We start from the raw sequence: 20,000 nt of genomic DNA, 5'->3' as shown, positions 1-20,000 counted from the left end.
CAACTGAATGTAAGGGATCTGTTATATATTTGGCGTATTGATCCACTACTGCTTTCATTAATGTATGGTTCGCCTTTTTCATCTTAAATTCCTATTGTGCGTTCTGCCATCGTATTGCTTTCATGGAGTTTCGATAAACTGTCTCACCTAAAATTCGCTGTTATTCATTTATTTACTTTTATATAATGAAAAACAAACGCTATCAGAATATAGTGAAACGACAAGTATACTCCGTCAACTTTGCCATAAAAGTAATATGTTGGTCCAAGGTTAAAGCGATTTCTCGTGAAGTTGCAAATCGGATCAGGTCGGATGGCCTACCAAGGATCGTGGATTATGTGACGGGATGCGGCGCAACTGACGCCTCGGCACCTCACAACCGAGGCGCTGAGCTCAGCTAGATAGACATTGTGGCGACGCCTCCCCGACGGATCTGAGTAGGCGATCACTCTGAAAACCGTCCACTGTAAAGGAACGAGTGTGGCAGAAAGACTTGCTAGTTTTGCCTTTAGCTGTGACGGCCGAGTGTCCTTGTGCTGAGCGACAGAGGTGAGTTTTTTTCTGATGTGGCAAGGAGTATAGTCAAGGAGCACGAGGAAAACTTGACTCTCTCCTGCCTCCAAAAGAAGCAAGAAGTTTCAAATGATCTGGTCACTTTATTTCTGTTGTTGTCTTGATGCTCTTCTCTTGCAATAGTTCAAGTGGTTGGAGAGGAGAAAAAACAAAAACAGGCAGAGTTCCAAAGTTTACCAGTGAAAAGGGTGAAAGGGATAAACTTGCCGGTGAATACTCACGTAAATGTTTGCGTCTGTTATTTCGTCCCATAATATTTCACGACTATATGGTCTGCTTCATAACCTGCCAGGAGATATATGGTATAATCCTTCTTGCTTGTAACGTGACAGGTGATTACAAAGTCGTGTCTCACGTAACATACTTTAAAAAGAATATCCCGCTGTGAATGTAAAATATGTATTGATAATCATCAGAACACTCCACAAACTAAATTATTGGACTGGTTTTTTTTTCTTTTGTGGGACGGCATTTCAAGCTGATTATTTTTCTTTTCTTTCTTATCTTCACGCATTTTTTCTTCCTTTTCTGATTCTTTGATATAAAAACAATTTAGTATTATTCAATCCCTCAAAAACTAGAAAAAGTTCAACTCATGCTGCTTCTTTAAATAGGGTGGAATCAAAAGCTTTTCGTTTTATCAACTCTTCTCTAACAACTGTCTTCAGCCTCTTTCTCATCGCCGCAACGTTGCACCTCTTGCTATCTTCTACCACCATTTTCATGCCAACTGCTCTTCTAATCTTGTTAACTCCTCCTCGCGCGACCTATTTTGTCCATCTCTCTAAAAAAGGTTAACCAGTATTCTCAATCATCCATGCCTTTTTCTGGTAAACTCTGGAACTCACTGCCTTCTGTATTTCCGCCTTCCTATGACTTGAACTCTTCCAAGAGAGAGAGATTTCAAGACGCTTACAACTGAATCATGATAGGCACTTCAGTTGGCTTTTTTATTATCTTTATTTATTTTTAACTGTAATTTTGTTACCCTTGACCGGAGTCCCCTATACAAGAAGAGCAACAACAATAACTTCAACAACAATAACGAATTAAAAAAAAAACAAAAGATTAAATCTACCAGCAGAAGACCATAAGAATAGCCTCGATATAGCCATTCTGGTAACAAAGCGCTGTGAGTTCAAAGGTTAGAAAGTCTCGCCTCGGGTCACGGGGCGGGAGGAATTCAGCAAGTCGAGCCATGTGTGTCTGGGTAAAGTCCCTAGAGCCTTCACACCCTCTCACTGAGCTGTTCATGTGCTGCGAGGCTTCCTTCCCACTCGCTGCCACGCTGTGTATTCCAGTTTTGAATTCAACACAAAACCAACTCAAAACTGGCATCTCTTTCTTTGCCCACCAGCCACAGGGCAACAAGCATTATCTCCGCTACCCATTTGGCGCGTTCATCACCTTTTCTGTCCACTGCGCCTTAACCTCCTCTGCTACTAGCCATTACAACACAACCTTCACCTCCTCCCTTGGCCACTGGCCCATTACCCTTACTCATATCTCTCCCAACAGCCACAACCATCACACCTTTCTTTCCATTGCACCACAACTATCACATTACCATTGCCTTCTTCTTTTGTCACATGTATCACACACTTATTGTTTCCTCTTTGCAGCAACTGTGTTGCAGTATTTTGTCTTTTATATGAAAAATGTTTGCGTTTGTAGATATTTCAACCCAATGTAATGTGCTTTTTGTTTCAGTCTTATTTTTATGATACACAAAGTCAATTTCAGAGTGTCAGTCGTGACTCCAAGAGGGCAGTACTTTTAGAGGCAATGAGAGACGTCACTGAAGCAACCTCTGCATTGCGTTCATGGTGTACTAATTTCTGTAAAGTATTCTGCAGTGCATCCTTACCGTTTGATAACCGCAGTCATTTGCTTCAAGTTTTCTCTCGAACTTACCACATCTGGCTCTCAGAAGTACAAGAAAGGTCACTCAGTTATCTCTCCCGTTCCTTAAATTACTTTCGTCCCTCCGTCACCGTGTATTGGGTTGGTCAGGCCAGCCAGCCGCTACAAAGCCGACACTCGTATTCTAAAAGCATCCCCTCCCGGCCACCCTCTAGGATGACAAGACCTTTCCCTGACACAGAATCATTCCATTAATAGCTTTGTCTGTCTGTGGAGTCCCAAAGATAGGTGATGATAGTTCACCTATGCTCCTTATTTTTTAGTTTGTGTGACGTCCATCCAATGACTCTCTTGGATGAAATGGAATATTTTATTGTTATTCTTATGTTCATGTTTTGTATCAGATATTGAGTCTTTTCTGAATTATTTGTATTCGTTTCAATGAAATAGCCAATGCTGGTAACTCACAATTAGAAAATGTATGGCCGAATAACCAGTCCTTCCTGTATCTAATATCACATCTGTTGACATTCCGTTATTGAATAACAACCAACTTGCAAATCTGATAACAAGGATTTCTTCACCTTTAATACAGTGGAACCATGCGTGCTTTGGGGCCCGAGGGGTCTCCAACCGCACGGGTTCGAATCCTGACCACGGTCCGAGTGTAGGTTGGGCTTCCTCACTCGAGGCAACAGTTTCCTAGCGAGTGGGCTTTGAGATAGAAGGTACCCAAAAAGTATCTCCTTTAGCTCATAAATTCCCTTGAAAAACCCACTTGGTATAAAAAAAATTATTCCGTTTGTCCATCTTTGCCTCCCGACTCCCTTCTCTTCCTGCGCACTAACTCACACACCTTCACACCAACCGAGGCGTCCCTGTGTAATCATGCTCACCTTGTCGTGGATCTCGTAGTCGAGGGCAGCAGCCAGAGTGATGACGCCGGAGCGCTGGTCGATGGTGAAGAGCCCGTCTCTGTTCCCGCCCGTGATGCTGTACCGCACTTCTTCGCCTGCGGGGAGAAGAGGAGTGCTGTATGAGTAGCTGGAAGGAGCGAGAGTGGGAGACAAGAGATCGAGTGCCTGCAAATGGTGAGGAAAAAGGAGGGCACTTCCAGTAGAGGAAAAGAAAGCGTTGAACCTTAGTGAAGTGGAAAGACGAGGTGTGCTGGGGGATGGGGACAGTGGTAGTCAGGTTACTATCAAGGAGGGGGAAGTAAGGAGACCGAAAATATATTGGTATGGAAGGAGGAGGGAGAGGTAACTGTCTGTAGTGAAAGGAGGGCGGCAGGTCACCAAAAGGAAAAAGGTGTCTTATGGATTGGGAGAAAAGAAATTGTGGAAAGAAACCACAGGTGTTGCTTGAAATATACATGTAATACAAAATGTGACAGTAAGGGAAACTTAGGAAATTTGATGTTTTGTATTCAGTTTAATCTTGAAGCGGGCGAGAACCTGGTGTGTTCTATTATTCATGTGAGAATAAGTGCCTAAGCTGCGATACAAATGAGGAACACGATGCTATGTGTGTTCTGTATTGTAAAAATGACTGTGTACTTTACTTTTCATGATACATGTTATACTTACATCTTTTATAGACATACGTTAATTTTCCTATTGTATGAACAGTAGAATACTGTGTGTGTGTGTGTGTGTGTGTGTGTGTGTGTGTGTGTGTGTGTGTGTGTGTGTGTGTGTGTGTGTGTGTGTGTATATATATATATATATATATATATATATATATATATATATATATATATATATATATATATATATATATACAAATAACCAAGGTTGATAGCAGAAAATGTAGAAAGTACAATGCAGGGAAATCATCGTGGAAATTTTCATTCTCCTGCTTTATTGTATTCCAACGTTTCGCCTTACATGCAAAAGGCATCCTCAGGGAATATAATAATTAATTGTAAATGTAAATATGACAATCTAAAACGACAATATGAAGAAAACATTAAGTTAAAAAAAAAAACGAAGCAGAAAAGATAAAAAATAAAAAATTCAGTCACAATAGTCAAAAAAAAAAAAAAACAGGAATGCACAATACAAACAAGAAACAGGTACATATAACAGGTACATGGTTTTCTATGTACCTGTTTCTTGTTTGTATTGTGCATTTCTGTTTTTTTTTTCTTTTACTATGTATTGTGACTTATTTTTTTGTTTTTTACCTTTTCTGCTTTGTTTTTTAAACTTAATGTTTTCATAATGTCGTTTTAGATTGTCATATTTACATTTGCAATTAATTATTATATCCCTGAGGATGCCTTTTGATGTAAGGCGAAACGTTGGAATACAATAAAGCAGGAGAATGAAAATTTCCACGGTGATTTCCTGCATTATACTTTATATATATATATATATATATATATATATATATATATATATATATATATATATATATATGTGTGTGTGTGTGTGTGTGTGTGTGTGTGTGTGTGTGTGTAGGTAACTTGAAGAGTATTGGAAGCACTGTTAAGCTTCCACCCATTATTAGCACGGGCAATTTTATTTATAGTGGTACCCATATTTGGGCCCATATCACCACCCTAGCTTATGTTTGATGTAACCACCTAGATCCTTTAGGGTATCATGGTGACATGTAGGTAACTTGAAACCACTCGACAAATGACAAAGTACCAAGGCTATATGCGGTGGGATTCGAACCTATGCGTGGACGTCTGCCCGAACACATGCTCAGCACCTTGTCCACTACGCCACCGCCTTCCATTAAAAAAAAAAAAAAATATATATATATATATATATATATATATATATATATATATATATATATATATATATATATATATATATATATATATATATATATATATATATATATATATATATGTGTGTGTGTGTGGACAACAAGGTCACAACTCCTGATTTGTACCTACTCACTGCTAGGTGAACAGGGCTGTGTGTGTGTGTGTGTGTGTGTGTGTGTGTGTGTGTGTGTGTGTGTATTATATTCACTCTTTTGTGAACTCTCTAACGTAAAAGTCCAACCTCATTATGTGAACACGGTGGAAGAAGGGAGGCGTATAATGGGTCACGTTTCTCCTCAGCCCCTGACTCCGGAAAAAGACTCGTGTAACTTACCCTCCCCGCCAGCCGCCTTAGACACCTCATTACCACCTTATTGATGTGCTTCATTTTATTATGCAAGTTTGCATCTTATAGATTTTAATAAACATAATTTAAAGATCTTGCTTAAAGCGTCGTCATTTCGTTGTGGTGTTTCCTATAAAGATAATGCAGCGTCACTTTATACGGCCTTTGGCAGTGAATGATGGATACTTTTTAGGCGGTGTCGTGCATATTGTGCCGTCCTATACTCTGAACACCGCCTCCTTTACCGTCTGCGATACACTTCGAGGCTTTCCTCTTTACGTAGGCATGACCAGAGTCAGGGACAGAGGGTCTCTCTCGGGAAACCTTTTCTCTAATCCTCAGGCATTGTTAGTTTTCTGTTCCGGGTCGCAGAAGTAACAAAAATTTTGGATGTAAGAATATTCATAACAATTTTATGAGACTCAACCAGCATATCCCTTTGATACCCGAATATCCAGCAGAGATGTTGAGTTTAATGACGGCAATGAACATGTACGCAAGAGAACTTCACGCTTCGAGTTGTACGGATATAAATACAATGCGTTCTCCTCCCCCATTCATATTTTAGTGCCATGTGAAAAATATGGTAGCAATTTATATGCAAAACTTGTACCTTTTATCACACGGCTGCCTGGTGCTCAAGGTGGACGCGTGGCACTGATGCGCCAGCCATGTAGCCAAGATACAAGAGCGTGGACAGAATGTCAGGGGAAAAAAAAATGTTAACCTTTGCAGTGTTGTACAATTATCAGAGTCGGTGTTTTATTCTTTTTTTCCAAGGATTTTTTTTTCTTCGCCTTTTTGCCTTCGGAGATATGTATGTATATGTAGATATGTATGCAAAGAGAGAGAGAGAGAGAGAGAGAGAGAGAGAGAGAGACACACACACACACACACACACACACACACACACACACACACACACACACACACACACACACACACACACACACACACACACACACACACACACCAACAGCCAGAGGTATCACAAACAAATGATCAATGGTATCGCAGTTCACTCTTTCTCACCACGAGTACTCAGCACAGGGCTCTGACTCAGATATTCCCAACGCACTCACAGGTGGAAAGCTTCTTTGGCCATCCTGCCTCTCGCCTCTCCTCTCCAATTATCCTCTGAATTTCACAACCCGCGCTTCCAATCCTCTCATAAATCCCACTTCATCATTAAAAGGTATTAGAATTTGTTATAAAATCCAGGAGGTGCATGGGGGTTTCTATTATTCGTTTAGGTTAAAGTTTCATTACGTGAAGACCTGAGGTGCTGTGAATCAATCGTCCCTCTATATGTCCATCTACGATGCCAGTAATCCTATACGAAATGCTCTAGACAAAGCATCACACTCTCATACACACATCCTTCACACTCATAGCCAGTAAATTAATCGCATTTATTGTAAGAAAAGTTAGATAACAAAACCTGATTATCGTCACAGTATAAATTTTAAAGAAGTTCTCTCGTATCCTACATAGAGAGGAGAGCAGTGTCGCCTTCGGTAGAGTGACTTCATCTCTATTCATTGCTACGCTATGCCACCTGCATCCTTTCATACTCTCACGGGAGTCCAAGAATAATCAGGATTGTACTGCTCATAACTAACAAAGATACATGAACGCATACGAACAGAGAGAGAGAGAGAGAGAGAGAGAGAGAGAGAGAGAGAGAGAGAGAGAGAGACTTCCAGTTTAAATGAAGTCCTCCATCACACACTTCTGGTGGCGGCGGGGTGAGAGCGGCGCTGTGGTGATCAATATCACAGACACTTGTTGCTGCCATCCACTGACTGAGGGTATTGACAGAGGTGAGCGGACGGGAGGAGAATGTGCTGAAAGGCTGAAGGAGGCGACGATGGAGGCGGCTAAGGGGACAGTCTCTCTCTCTCTCTCTCTCTCTCTCTCTCTCTCTCTCTCTCTCTCTCTCTCTCTCTCTCTCTCAACAATGTTCATATCATTATCATTTGCGTGTTCACAGGCTTTGTATTTATATATCTCCCACTATATGTCTATGGGATTTTGAGTCCATTCTTTTGTCAGTTTTCATTTGTTTGTACCTCTTTATTTGTCTGTCTAATTTATTATTCATGTTTCTTTCTCCAACGATTCATCTAATTTTCTATCCATCCATCTGTCTTTTTGCTGTATCTTTATAATATCTTCTATAAGATGCTATTACTGTAGCTTATTGCAAAGAGACTCGTTAATGTAAAAAAAGATATGTTGGTGTGTTTTATTCTTTTTTGGAATATCTTTACAGACGAATATAGCACGAGATGAGTTGTGAATGTAAATACAGATACATGTACTTGTATAGCAATTCAGTTGTTAATGGACGCAATATCCTGTTTTTGATGATGTTGACGAGACACCAGTTACGGCGGAAAATTAGAACATCACAGTTACTAATTACCTGGGCTTGCTAATATATCCATAATACCTAAGTGTGCTCGTGTACACACACACACACACACACACACACACACACACACACACACACACACACACACACACCGCGTATTGTAGTGGTTAGCACGCTCGACCCACAATCGAGGGGCCCGGGTTCGAGTCCCGGTAACCGGCGAGGCAAATGGGCAAGCCTCTTAATGTTTGGCCCCTGTTCATCTAGCAGTAAATAGGTACGGGATGTAACTCGAGGCGTTGTGGCCTCGTTTTCCCAGTGTGTGGAGTGTGTTGTGGTCTCAGTCCTACCCGAAGATCGGTCTATGAGCTCTGAGCTCGCTCCGTAATGGGGAAGACTGGCTGAGTGACCAGCAGGCAACCGAGGTGAATTACACACACACACACACACACACACACACACACACACACACACACACACACACACACACACACACACACACACTGCGTAGTGTGATGGTTAGCACGCTCGACTCACAATCGAGAGGGCCGGGTTCGAATCGCGGTAAGAGGCGAGGCAAATGGGCAAGTCTCTTATTAATGTGTGGCCCCTGTTCACCTAGCAGTAAATAGGTACGGGATGTAACTCGAGGGGTTGTGGCCTCGCTTTCCCGGTGTGTGGAGTGTGTTATATGGTCTCAGTACTACCCGAAGATCAGTCTATGAGCTCTGAGCTCGCTCCGTAATGGGGAAGACTGGCTGGGTGACCAGCAGACGACCGAGGTGAATCACACACACACACACACACACACACACACACACACACACACACACACACACACACACACACACACACACACACTGATAGTTAGATAAATCGATAGCTAGAAATCATGCCGAGTATGTTTTCCAACTAGCCAATAACTCTTTTATTAATAGAGAGGATAAACTCCCTTCGAGATTTCTAACACCTAGCCGAAAACATCTCTAATAACTTTGCTTTTTCATCTTTCCCTTCTTTGTTTCGCACTAATGACACCACATCCATTTCATCTATTTCTAAAGTTGTATTCTTCGCTTAAACTCTACCTTGCATGATTCAAGGCTTGTTTCTTCCTCTCCTTCCCCTCTGATTAACTTTTGCTACCTATCGTAAGCCTTCGCAATGACGATTTTCATGCCCTCGCTAGACTCGGAGGGCTTCTGGACCTGATGGGCTTCCTTCTATTGTCCTCCGAAACTGTGTTTCTGTTCTTTCTTCTAGCGTAATCAAACTCCTTCAGCTTTATCTATCAACATCTTGACAGCTTGATATTATGGGAACCGGCACTCCAGTGGACCATTTTTATAGTTATTTTTGTTGACTTTGGCCCGTGTATCTTTTACATGAAAGATAAAAATACTATTTAGCACCGAAATTTCACGGTAGTTTCCAAGTATCTTCAATACTGTGAACAAGTTTGCTTTATACCAATTGACAGAATAACTTACTGCTCTCAATGCATTGTTGATTAATGTAGAAAGGGCTACTAGCCAGGTCACAATCGATTTGAAAACACCCGGTGATATCCCACGAGGGCCACGTGCCTTATCAGAATGAATGTTCTTAAGACTTAATCTATGAAGACAATTTATCAACATTAATAAAATCGTCCAGAATTGGAATGTTAAGTTGAAAATTAGAATCCTGTTTTAGATTATGACATGATTTATCCTGTAACTGAATAACATATATACACCTTATTCTGATATCGAGCTATCATGTAAGTCATTTTGTTCGCAAGCTTCTTGTTTTTCCAAAATTGTTAATCAAAACCAACTTGATATCCACGCACATGGTTGCTGGAATATAAGCTCTGTCATTAGGCTTATCTATAGAGTCAGGAATGTTGAGATAACACGTGCTTTAGCATTAAAATTACCAATGTCTCATATTTGTCATGGCATTTTCAAATGTTTTATCTTGAGTAGACGCAAAGGAATTAAGTGTGTAATAAGGAGAACCACTCTATAGGATGTAACACGAACCGAACACGTCTCCTGAAACAAACTAACTGTAACCACACTCGTTCCCCTGTGCTTGTATCGACGTTCATAATAAACTGAGATGAATAATTTGTTACCATTACCACTGTACTTTTACTACTGCTCTTATAACAAACACAGACATGGATGCACCCTTGCAAAGCAGACTTCATTTCATTCAAGCAAACTACGAGTATATCATATTTCAATGTACACAATTCTTGTACACAATACCTCTCTGATTTAGTTTTCATACCATTGATACATATTCCAAGACACTAATCTAATGGTATTCATGTCATAAGTACATTTTTTTATGTGGTGTAATAAATGATATTAAGAATAAATTTAAAGAAAAATATTCTGATAATTATAACAAGATGAGCGTGGAAGGATCAAATTAATTTTATATTTCTGGATGGTGTTTCTTAATGGCCATGAGGAAGTAGAGGATATTTTGATGTATTAAAGAATTGTTATATAGCGTTGTAAGGCAAATGATGCCTTGATGGGTGTATTCATGTTAATATTTACAAGGATAAAATGTTGCTTACTCAAAAATGTGGCTTAATTGTATAACATCTATTCATTGGCAACTCAGAATTAGATTTCTTCCCACAAAAATGGCTGAGTACAAAATCATGATTGAAAACTAGGGAAATGCTCCATCCTGGACTATCTATTATCTCCTTGAAGAAGATAGGTATTTCCTAGTATACTCGATAAGTTGCAGATGGTCCTATATAAGCATTGGTGAATTACTAAAGTAAGTCCAACTACTATTATAAAAACTTTTTTTAATCTATTTCAGCAATATGTGTAACGAAAGTAACTAATCTGAAACCATCATGTCAGTATATGTTTTGCCACTTGTACCTAACATATATCTGTGCTGCTATCTATACATTTTGACACCATGATATATATTCTGTACTCCTAATTATTATGAAAAGTTAGTGACCCTGATATTAGTATTGTACATATATATATATATATATATATATATATATATATATATATATATATATATATATATATATATATATATATATTTTTTTTTTTTTTTTTTTTTTTTGCATTACCAGAGATCCTATTTCCAACTTTCTAGTAATTATGGTGAACATCACTCTAATGTCTGCAAGATCAACTCCTTTGTTTTCTTTCTGCATATTTAAGAAGCTCTCATGGTGCATTTCTTGTCTGATAGTATTGGCACAATTGAATTGCTCTCTTATTAGTTTCATATACCTATTGATGATCTACATTGTTGTGCACTTGTTCTCCATTAATTGTTAGTGTGTTCTTCTCCCTGACCTAAGGAAACATGTTATATATATATATATATATATATATATATATATATATATATATATATATATATATATATATATATATATATATATTTATTTATTTATTTATATTGAATATGTGTCTTCCTCCTGAGGCTGTCGGCAGATTTTGAATGGCTTCTTATTCATCTAATATTCTTTTTACCAGAAAAGATACTTGAATATAACTTCGATCAATCTGACATTACTCATAAGTATGACCCTTCAGGATATATTTGACCAATCATAGACTATCTCTGGCCCATCAAAATTTAAGACAATGTTCATGGTTGAGTTTACGTGGACGTTGGTCGTTTTTATAGGTTGACCTATTTTCCGGTTCTTTTCCTCTCGCTGCGCCTCTTGACCCGCTAGCTTAGGTTAATTCTCTTCATCAGGTGTGAAGTGACCCACTACGTGTTTCTTGTTTAACTAAGTGCTAATTTCGTCTCGTTTGTCTAGCCTGTTGTTTTACTGTACTCTCCAGTTCCTAATTCCAGAGAATTTTATCATTTCAAATGGAGATTTCTCTAGAGGCCCAAGTTATTATTCTCCGTACATCTTTCTTATTTTTTTTTTCTTCATTACTTTACCTTCTTGACAGATAAGACATGCATTGGTGTAAGGTCACCACATTCATATGTTGCTTTGGCTCATCTAAAAACTCTTCAAGCGCCATTTATTTATTTATTTATTTATTCATTTTATGTAGGAAGAGTACCGGCCAAGGCCAACAAAATCACTTCACCACTTTTATACAGCTGTCGCTCACGAATGTTCAAATAAATGTTGCACCCAACGTCCTCTGAAAGCTCCTTCTCTACCTTTTTTAGCGTCCTTGAGCCGCTTCCATTCAGCTTCAACACTTAGGTGAACATATTTTTTTATATAAATCTTGCTAAAAGGGTCGCCTGGTGTCCTGAGTATTTTGGCCTTTCCAGCTTGACATCTTTCTCGTACTTACTGGCTACGGTGTCAAGGAGTTGTCGCCGCCGCAGTGACCCATGCACCTTCTTTCCGTTGTTGTTACCAAGTTGAGGATCCCGCGTTCCTCAGTAATGCTTTTCATCTTTTTCTAAATCTTTGAAGTCTTTTTAGTGTTTGATGTTGCTCCTTCCAAACCGTCATGCTCATACAGAACACCTTTGATAACCAGATTACCTTCCCGCTGCTTTCTATCGATGTTTTCTAGAAACCGTTACTATTTACAGTTATGAGTGTCTTGGCTAATCACCTTAGGATTGGAGTTCCGATATCTTTATATCTATTTTGCTGCCCATTTAAGAAATTGTCTTTTGGTCTGCTATCTCATTCGCCAACATGTCATGCTTCGTAGTAACAGTTTTAAGCTAAACTTCCTCGTGCGATGGCATGATGCTATCGATGAGCTTATCTTTTGTAACTGCCTTCAACTTATTGTAGGCTACTCCATTCTTCTCACCTTAGAGAGATGTTTTGCCAAAATTAGATATTCATTTATTGTGACAGGCAACAGGCAGAAAAAATAGAGCAATGAATTTGGAAGAAAATGAACGAGCCACCGTTACCTTAATAAATATATAGTTCTAGTAGACATGCGGACCCTAAGAAAACCCGTCGAGGGAAGGTTTTGATGGATACTTCAAGTTATTCACTGTCTGAAACGATTGAGCCCACAAACTTTTTCACTAGGTGGCATTCCCAGAAATAGTGGTAATCTGACTAATCGGGCGTTTTGGAGATCAGAAAGAATTTATTTACATCAGTAATATAATGAGCCAGGGTGCTTTGTTGTCCTGCACACAAACAGACAAACACACACACACACACACACACACACACATACACACACACACACACACACACACACACACACACACACACATACACACACACACACAGCCTAGCACTGTACAACACTTAAGGCTGTCCTTTGAGGCATGACTTTTACTCTTCTGCCTATCCCCACCAGAACATCAACACTTTACTCCAAAAGCGGAAACGTACTCGAAAGAATTCGATGCCACCCAGGCAAGTGAGGAAATGAGGACGAGAGGTGGCATACTACCTCACTGGGAAAACTGTGACATGTCTTGGGATCAGCAAATAAGATATCTTGCTTACATATCCATAGACAGACATTTGAAGAGAGGAATGTTGTTTTAAAATCCATGCAAAAACAAAGGTTAGGAAAAAAGAAGGTAAAAAGATTCCTTTTGGTTAATTCTCATCACACTCACACACGCACACACTCACAAACACACACAAACTCACACACACACACACACACACACACACACACACACACACACACACACACACACACACACACACACACACACACACACACACACACTGTTATCAGTGTCTGGAATGGAAGAAGTTTCTTCATTTGTATGAAAAATTATGCTAAAAATCTGTAAAATCTCTCTCTCTCTCTCTCTCTCTCTCTCTCTCTCTCTCTCTCTCTCTCTCTCTCTCTCTCTCTCTCTCTCTCTCTCTCTCTCTCTCTCTCTCTCTCTCTCTCTCTCTCTCTCTCTCTCTCTCTCTCTCTCTCTCTCTCTCTCTCTCTCTCTCTCTCTCTCTCTCTCTCTCTCTCACGGACGAATTAATTCCTCTCCACTCGGAGGATTTCCTGCAGGCTTCTGACATCTCACAATCACCAGGCCTTTTGAAGTTTGATTACAACGGACCTTCTGCTTTCCCTACGTGGCAAACCATGGGCTTACTCTTTATTAGTGTGTGTCCGTGTGTGTGTGTGTGTGTGTGTGTGTGTGTGTGTGTGTGTGTGTGTGTGTGTGTGTGTGTGTGTGTGTGTGTGTGTGTATACGTGTAGGTGTTTGTGCCCTGTCAGAGTGAAACGTCCGGAGCTGTCATTGTCGCATCATTTAAGTTTAGGCTTCGTGTAATCTATGAGCGTGCATTAGTGGAGTCAGATCATCGTTGTCACCGCTTCATGCTTGACTGCGCTTCACTGACCTGTGCTTCGCTGGGTAAACTTGACCTATAAGTTTTATTCTAATGTCTAGATTTTACGTTCCTCTCCACCTTTCCTTTCTTTTGATTTTTCCGTCCCTCACCTTACACGTCACCAGCTCCTCTTGAACTGGAATCCCTTCCAGTCAGTTATTTTCCGTTTTCGTTATTCCTTCTTCCTGTTCACAGAATTCTCTCTCTAAGCTCTTTTCATGTTTCTTGATTTAAAGAAAAAATATATATTTTCTGCTTTGGTATTTTCACATTGTTTTTCGGTGTTTCTTTAAAACTTAGGAAAAGTTTTTCAGCATTGTTCGTCTTGTAAGTTTTTCCTCACAATTCCTGTTCTTTTCATTGCATTTCTAGAATTAACTTTTTAACAACATTTTTTCACAGTTCGTGTTCTTTCCACTTCTTCCATACACTTCAATCACTTCAATATATTTCTTCCTTGCCTCTACCAGACACCTCTTCTCACTTTCACTCTTTATTCTTACGCTATTCCGCTGTATTGTTATACCATGATCCTTTTGTCACTCTCACTCATGTCTTAAGTGTTTTGATTTACACATAACAAAGCTTTCACTAGCAAGTCTATATGAGTGCCATATCCATTATCCACAAAAACTTACTGCTTTATTCTGATTATATATTTGCCCCAGTTTGTTATGCAGAGCAGATAAATAGCATGTTCATAGTTTGGCTACGAAGTGTTTGCAGCTTGTGGTTGATAAGGGCATGATCATCTTGAATGTTCCAGCTAACCAAAAGCGGAATCATATACCTGAGGTACGTACGTACGTACCAGATGAATTTAGAATTGTAGACTAGTAATGAAGTCTGAGCGACGCGGAATCCTCCATCTCATCCTAGCACTTTGCAGGCATTTTGGAAAATCGCTCCTGGTTAAGAAGTGCTATTATCTCTCATCATCTCCCCATCCATTATCCTACACCTGAACGGAATACCAACTTACAGATTAAAGACATGAACCATTAACCATTTTCTCCATCAACATGAGCGCAGTGTAATGGTTAGCAGTGATTTCTCACCATGACTTTATCTAAATGCCACAGAGATTGTAAGGTAAAATCTTTTCTTTTTTTTCCTACTGACAATGCAGGATAATTCTTTAACTTTCACTAGAGTCATGAAAACACCTTTGAAATCCCTTAGTAGCATTCACTGGAATCTTTTGAAAGTAGTTTTCGCAATTACACGACGAAACGTTTGAGGATACGTCTCCTTAGTTTAGGCGTGGGAAGTTTCCTCTCGTTACGTTTCCACAATTTGCACTTTCAATGTGTTGGGCTATTCGGAAAGCTTGAATTAAGATTCTTGTGTTTGCAATGCGGCAGATGTCACTCCCGTCCGCCTGTGTTGACTTACTGCGTCTCCTCTAAGGATGCGAGGAATGCAATTACCGCTGGTGGAAGTCAGACTGTGAGAGTCTGGCGAAGGGATTAGTGAAGATTTCCATTCATGATTAAAAAAGAACAAAGCAAAATAATTAAAGATGATAGGTAGAAAAATATAGCTGTGTTAGATAGATAGAGAGAGAGATAAATAAATAGATAGATAAGTATATAGATAGATAAATAGATAGATAGATAGATAGATGGATAGACGGTAGATTCATGGATTGATACATATACAGACAGGTAGACAACTAGATAGATAAGTATGTAGGTAGATAGTAGATAGGTACACAAATAAACAGGTAGACTGATTGAAAATGATAGGCAGACAGATAAGCAAACAGCCACCAGGCAAACAAAGGAAGGTTTACTACTCACCTCGACGATGCACAGCCAACACCGTGACCACTGGGGCTCCCAGCGCTGCGTCCTCCTGCATGAGGGCACAGTAGCGAGGCTCCGTGAACTCCAGGGGTCCGATGCCTTCCCCAGTCAGAAGCCGCGTGGCTGTAGGAAGAAAGAGTGTGAGATATGACAAAGTTCAGAGAGAGAGAGAGAGAGAGAGAGAGAGACTATAATAAGTATCCTGAAGTGAGATGAGATAGATAGATGGATAGAAAGACAGGCAAACAAGCAGGTAGGCAGGCAGATAATCAGACTAGCGGATATATAGATACATAGATGGATAGGTAGATAGCTAGACATATTGATAAATGGATAGATATCAATAAATAGGTATTAGAAAGAAAAATAGACCGATACTAGATAGATAGATAGATGAGTTATGGATCGAATCTAAACAAAAAATCCATATTCCCAATGGTCAGGCCGTAACATAAAATCAGAAAACAGATGTAACTAGTGTTTTATTTTCTGTCGGGAAATAAAAATAGAATATATAAGCCGACAGTAACTACCAGACTTATTCACATTTTACACCCACGTGAGTTACAAGATCGTGAGCATGGCAGGAGAATACAGAAAGGGTAAGGAGGAAGCGAGGAAGATAATTATTCATTGATCGCAGGATTTGTAAGGTATCGAAAACATTTACTCCTTCGTAGCATATAAGATACACGTCTTCCTTTGCTTGTCGATCGTGTTTTCCGCCAATATACTCGTCTGCATGCACAAAGGGATGGAAAGGAAGAAGAAACATACCACCAGACAGACATGTTGGCTTTAGTGAAATTATCTGTGGTAATATCGTAACAGTAAAAGACATCTAAAAACATTATCTTAAGACAGATACACGAATCGTAAACTGTTTTTTACTAAGGCGAGGTAACGAAGCCACTGGAAGAAGAAGAAAAAAGATACTGCACACCGGAGAATGGATAAAAAGACGACCTTCCACAAAAATCTACGAGGAAAAAAGTCGAAGCTCCCAATATTTTCTATTCCCAGAGACTCCATCGAGATACTCTGAGTCTGGGACGCAACAATGCATCCAGACCACGAGACCTTCCCTCCTGGCTGCAGCCTCAAAGAAAAAGACGGAAGCTCTACAAATTACCCTGAAAGTCCAATTTTCTGTTTGATCTCACAAGCACAAAGAGAATGAGGAAAATGTGTTCTGATGACGGCAAAAATATTATAGTGGTCGTCTTGTGGTGACCAACAGGCAGGTTTGTCATCTGGCTAATCCATTCCCCCTGCTTCTGTGATTAGTGTGTGTGTGTGTGTGTGTGTGTGTGTGTGTGTGTGTGTGTGTGTGTGTGTGTGTGTGTGTGTGTGTGTGTTTTGAAAATTCATGGATCAATCATCTTCATTCTGTTTATGTATCTCACACATATTTGTAGTAGTAATAGTGACGCAGATGGAAATAGGATATTTTCAAAGCACCTCCTAATCACTTATTGGAATAGGAGGCGGTGCTGGTCTTACGACTTTACAGAACATACTTTCAAAATCTTGGCTCGTAAATCTTTCCACGTGCACATTTCCGTACTCGTGTATGACGGCTTACTTAATGTCCACTCATTGTACACTCACAAGGCTAAGGAATACTGGTAGTATTTCCTCTTCTCCCGATGAGTACGCTCCCAGTTACATGACAGAGACATAAAAGGAAGGCTGGTCCTCGAAACCCCAGGCTGGAGGGAGTCAATGTACTACATGCCCTCTTCACCTCGTAATTCCGGAACTTTGCATCTACAAACAAGCGTGATGTTCCTCTTCACATCTGCCTAACCTTGCTTTGGATGCAGATGTGTTGGGTGTTCCTGTCTGATGCCTCGCCCCTTGACACAGGTGGTCGACTGCCGCAGGTAATCCTCTATGCTGATCCTTTGCTGCACTGGCTTTATGTCGATTCAGTGCCGTGTATCCCCCTGCCTGTGTCCGCTATTGGCAAACATTGCTTCATTTCATGAGGTGGATGGAATGCCGCCAGCAGAGGAGGATTGTTAATGACCCTACAGGGTATGAAGTTCCGTGCTACCATAGAGAGAGCTTCCTTCCCCCGTCCCCTCCCCTCTCTCTCTCTCTCTCTCTCTCTCTCTCTCTCTCTCTCTCTCTCTCTCTCTCTCTCTCTCTCTCTCTCTCTCTCTCTCTCTCTCTCTCTCTCTCTCTCTCTCTCTCTCTCTCTCTTTTTTATAGCACCACCACCACCATCACCACCAGCAGGTAAGCTTTAAGTGTGCAGACATACTTATCTCTCTCTCTCTCTCTCTCTCTCTCTCTCTCTCTCTCTCTCTCTCTCTCTCTCTCTCTCTCTCTCTCTCTCTCTCTCTCTCTCTCTCTCTCTCTCTCTCTCTCTCTCTCTCTCTCTCTCTCTCTCTCTCTCTCTCTCTCTCTCTCTCTCTCTCTGTGTGTGTGTGTGTGTGGTGTTATGGAGTGGAGTGATGTGTACTGTGGTCCTCCTTCCAACCCTCCACCTCTCCCCCATGAAGTGTTTATCCCGACCACACTCAGTACCACCTGCTATCCTGCCACAAACGCACCACCGTTTTCATTATAACTTTGGCTCCCTCACTTCAGGGCGGAGGGAATGAGACGGCTAGACGAAGGGTCGAGCAGTACCTTTATCCCCCCGCCACCTCCCATATCGGATCCCGCCTTCCAGTCCGGACACTACCCCTTTACGTTTTGTTTTAGGTCTCAAAATGGGACATACAGCCGACAGAGATGAATGGAGGAAGTTAGGGGGAAAGCTTTTGTCACCTTTTGGAACCATACTGAATATGAAGGATTACGTGTATGGATATATGTGAAATGTGAGTAGTAACGATCAAAAAGAATTTACATTCTTTCTCGGTGTCCTAAGCGTTTTTTTTTTTTTAGTGCTAAGTCATAAGAATATTAAAAAGTCTCCTGTTCTGGGAAAATCTCCTTACATAACCTGTTATTTGATAGGTTCCAGGCAAAGCAGAGGAGTTGAGGTTGTTGGAAATAATGAGGCACAGTGAAAGTGAGCCTGTCAAGTTACTCTTGTATTAAAGTACAGTATGACTGTACTTGAATTCATCTCTAGATTAGAGTGGAATGGTTCTCACCTCACTGCACAGCACATATTACCTTGGTTCAGAGAAAGCACCATGAAAACTTGTTACGTGACATGAACTGCTGATATAGACTGGCTGTGAAGCAGGTCATGCAACACAAGTTGTAGCTAAGGTATAGAGCCTTACTCACCCGTCTACCTCCACCATGTACGAAATGTACCTTTATAGTCTCAATGCCTACCTGCTTAGTATAACACACAGGCCTGATGACGTTTCTATTTGTTATAAAGCTTTTGTAAATGGTAACTAAAGTATAAAGATTGACCATCCCGTCCACCTCCAGCATCCACAAAGAAAGCCTGTATTCTCACACTACAAGCCCAAAGCTCTTCTCTCTACAAATATTTTCTTTTATCCCTTCCATGTCATCCTATCCCTAAACCTTGTCTTATTGTATATTAATTACGTCAGGACTACATCTCCTCTTCCCCTTTTCCACTCTCTCCTCTCCCAGACCTCAGCCTAGCGTCCATCCATTACCCACACCTCCCATCAGTTCCCTACAAAGAAAGAGGGTGGTGTGTTAGCACGTCCTCCACAGCCCACACTATCAACAGCCGCAAGAGATAAGAAACCCTCTTGTGATGCATTCGTAGGATTTTCTCGCCCACTTTCCCCTCGTCCCAGACTTCTTTATTTGAATGTGTTAGGGCCCCGCTGGTGTGGCGCTGTGCACGTGGCCACACTGCTCCACTTTACGAGAGTGCTTCGGGAATTAATCCTTGAGTTTTATGGCCAAACATTTTTTTTTTTTTACCTTAATTCCTCTTGCGTTTATGTAAGGGGGATTGTGGTTGAAACTTAATTATAGCTCTACTACTACTACTA

At 40.4% G+C, this 20,000-nt stretch overlaps 1 pseudogene; it reads right to left on the bottom strand.

Moving 5' to 3' along the window:
* LOC123498180 overlaps positions 1–20,000 on the bottom strand; it is a 218,945-nt pseudogene that overhangs the window by 150,827 nt on the left and 48,118 nt on the right.

The sequence above is a fragment of the Portunus trituberculatus genome, chromosome 47 (assembly GCF_017591435.1).
Source record: "Portunus trituberculatus isolate SZX2019 chromosome 47, ASM1759143v1, whole genome shotgun sequence".
Classification (NCBI taxonomy): Eukaryota; Metazoa; Arthropoda; class Malacostraca; order Decapoda; family Portunidae; genus Portunus; species Portunus trituberculatus.
The sequence above is the reverse complement of the archived record's forward strand: the minus strand, read 5'-3'. Positions and strand labels throughout refer to the sequence as shown.